Below are 3871 nucleotides of genomic sequence, written 5' to 3' on the forward strand. Positions count from 1 at the left end.
TCTGGATCTCCTGGGAAATGGTATCCACTTCCTCTCAACGGGGCATTGGTGACACAGTGATATTGGAGAGTGCAGCCAAGAACACAGCTGCTCCACCTAACCTCACACTGCTTTACGAAGCTCCCATGAGCCTCGGTGGCTCTCGTCTGCATGCCAGAAGCTGGCTGTTCTGTCCTTTTATGCCGCCACACTGGGGGCAAAACACGGTTTTACCCATTGCTCCCAAGCTGGGCCCCCCACTCACTGTCAGCATATTGTCCATTGAGGGAATTCCATAGGAGCGCATTTGTTTTCTCTTCAATCTAGTGAAGTCCAAAAAGCCAGAGATGATGTCTGTAAATGAAGTGGTCTGTATGTGATGAAGGCCCAGGAGCTGAAACCTTCATGTCCAAAACCCTCGTGGCCTGATAGTAGATGTAAAAAAACTGTGGTGAAGTTCTGCCTCAGACAATGCGGAAATGCAGATTTTGTTGAGATAAAGTGTTAAATTAAGTCCTCATGAAAAGCATCACATCTTTGTCATTGTACTGGGTGCAGTGCAAATGAGGGTTGATGCTGGTGACTGAGTTGGAGCAGGACAGGCAGTGCAGAACACGTTCCAATGAAGACTTGCTCGACTGTGTTGTCATACAGTAAAACTATTATTAAATTAAATTATTATTAGTGTTCCCATTGCTCTTTTAATAGGTGGCCTGAATAATTCATCCTGATTTAAGCATGTGCACATATTAGTTAGTTGCAGAGATTGCGCCTAGAGCTTAGCCATTGTTATTAGCATCTCACAGGGCTTTTCTAACCAGCCAGAGTCCACATTCTGCGCCTTTTCTGTATAAGAACATGGAAAGGCTGAAACACAGTAGCAGAAGAATTTGGGACAGAGGTCATACTGTATTTATATTGTAGCCAGTCTACCACCCTTACAGTGTTTTATTTCTCAATCATATGTGTATGTAATCATTTTGAAAAAACAACCATTAATAAACCCAGGAGAACAGTGAAGCATGCTACAGCACAGTCCACAGTTTGTTTGGTTTCAGACCAGTTTTTCAGATACTGTGCTGGCTGTTCCTCTGAGTTTTTTTTTTTTTTTTTTCTTCAATCTAACGTTTTGGCGAAAGTTGAGTTTTCTAATCCTTTTGTCATTATTGTATAAAATAGCTATAAAGTGCTGCAGAGGGAGAGCATCTGGTTTTACTCAAACGCTCACCTGTGTTTTCACTGGACAGCACATCAAACATCAAGCAATGATTTACAGAGATACACAAAGCTGCATGGCAGGCCAGTGGCAGCGCTTCTGAAACAGTTAGACTATTGTTTTATTGTTTGTCATGATTGGACAGATGAAAGCGAGAGTAGGATCCACAGCACCAGCACCATGGCTCAGTTCCCTCGTCCTGGACATCATTACCACTATAAAGCTTTTGGCTGCTCAAGTCGCGACAGGCCAGAGAAAATCAAATGGCATGCAATTCAGGCCTCCTGGTTAGTGTCTGCTTTTTATATTACACGGCAATGTCTTTTTTTATGGCGCGTTGTGTTTTTACTGTCCATGTCGCATGGGGAATAAATAGCATATGATTGTTTTTATTTTAAAAGAAAGGAATGTGAAAACCACAACAGAAAAACAGCCGCACAGTCATACAGCTACATTTTCCTTTGGCCTATGCTGTGGTGTTAATGTGGGGCTTCTCTAGCTCCTAAACACATTCATATCACCAAAGAATGTTGTTTTTCTCTGACAGATACAATGGAGCTGTGTTTTTCACGTTATATTTTGACTCAGCGGTAGTCCTGTAATGTGGTCACTTCAGTCACTGGTTAACAGGCTTACTGTAGGTTTGCGTGTCTTCATTTTTTTTTCTGTTCCTCTAAACCAGCTATTGTATAATTTTACATATGGTTGCTCCTTTCAACCCTACTGATTTTATAAGTAGTTTACGCCGCTTTGTCAAACATGGCTTACAAGTACTTTGGCACTGTACTGTGTTGTATTGCTAATGGCCAAAAGCTTTTCTTCATGTAAATTTGCTGCAGACTAATGATCCAAATAATCCCAACAAATCTGAGTGATAGTAACGGTTGGCACGGCATAGACACAAATATGTTAATGAGGAGTTAAGTGCAGTGCACATAAGGCTCTAGCAGTATTTGTCCGATTTCTTTCCGCCTTCTTTGTGTTAAAATTTTAAACTCCGGTGGATTTTCTCCGGCTCCTCAGACCTCTGCAGGGTAGGTTGAGACAGCTACCTAGACCCGACCTAAGCGCTGGCCAAGACGATTGTGATTGGTTTAAAGAAATGCCAATAAACTAGAGCACGTTTTTCTCCCATCCTGGAATGCTGTGCGGACTAGCTGGACCCTCCTCTGCTCTGCAGAGTGTGAATGGGCTGGCAAAGGGAGACTGCTGTAACCTGAACTTCTGAACTAGTGCCGCAGCTTGTCAAAGATACACAATGCTCTTAGCAATGTGGTGGTGTAATTACTCACTTGTTTGGTTTAGTAAGCCTTTTACTCTTCCTGCTTCCTACTCTTCCTCACTCAAATTGTCCATTTTGTCAGATGGAAATAAAAAATGAAGCTCTTAACAAATGCTGCAATGTTGCATGTAGGGGTGAGGGTTTGGGCTCACCATTTTCTGGTAAAAGCTAGGTGCTAATTGGGCCCAGTAGTGTTTTCAGCTGTGTATTCAATGTGGTTGGAATTAAAAAAAAAGAAAAAAAAACATTGCAAAGGGTTTCCCTCTGAAATGCAAACATCAAAAGTAAAACATTTAGCATGTCACCATTACTTGATTATGTCTCTGCTATGGACCTTCAGTCAAAACAATTTAAAAAAGGTCTTTCTTTAACCTTGTCTTCAGAAGATGAAGGGGAGAGGATGAACGCAGAAATGGGTACTGGAGGCGTAATAGCTCTTAAGAGTATTGCCATGTGTGCATGGCCTTGTCTGGCTGTTGTCCCATTGTAGTGACAGTTGCCCTCGAGGTGCAAATGGGGCCATAGTCCTAGTTTACACAAAAAAAAAAAATCCTGTAGAAGTGAAGGCTCCTGCGACTGGAGGAGTGATGTCAGGCCAATTCAGTAGCCAGAGAGACAGAGAGAGAGAGAGATGTTCTCTCTTTTCCTCTGCTCAAACACTAGCAGTCCGTACCCTATTACACTGTCTCTCTATTGATACTCACTTGGCATCTTCAGACTTCAGGGGTACATGATGCAACAGTAGGAATCCCATGTGGGTTCTTGAATGCTAAAATTGTGTTTATCCCCCCCCCTTCTTTGATATTTCATTATTATTATTATTATTTTTTAAAGATTATTTTTTTGGGCATTTTAGGCCTTTAATGGACAGGACAGCTGAAGTTGTGAAAGGGGAGAGAGAGGGGGAGTGACATGCAGCAAAGGGCCGGCTGCGTCAAGGAGTAAACCTCTATACATGGGCACCCGCTCTACCAACTGAGCTATCTGGGTGCCCTTCATTATTATTATTTTATTTAAATTATATTTAAACAGTTTTAACCCTAAACCTACATGTATTAAGCAAGCAGCTAAGACATTGTGATTGTGGGGTTTGGGTGCCCCCATAACCCCCTCTTTGTCCATTTCAATGAGACCACCATTTTGGCATAGCAAGGGTCCCAATGCAGAGATCTAACCATCGTGCAATACATCTGATAAATGTAATTCTTGAACTTCCTGGGCCATATTTTATCTTTTCTTTGATATCTGTAGCCTTTACTCATATTGCTATGCTCCAATGCTATTTTCAGTTGTATTTGCCTGCTAACAAAGGTAATAACACTTAATAATAAAAACCACATTTCTCATTGTGTGTGTGTGTGTGTGTGTGTGTGTGTGTGTGTGTGTGTGTGTGT

The sequence above is a fragment of the Etheostoma cragini genome, chromosome 17 (assembly GCF_013103735.1).
Source record: "Etheostoma cragini isolate CJK2018 chromosome 17, CSU_Ecrag_1.0, whole genome shotgun sequence".
Classification (NCBI taxonomy): Eukaryota; Metazoa; Chordata; class Actinopteri; order Perciformes; family Percidae; genus Etheostoma; species Etheostoma cragini.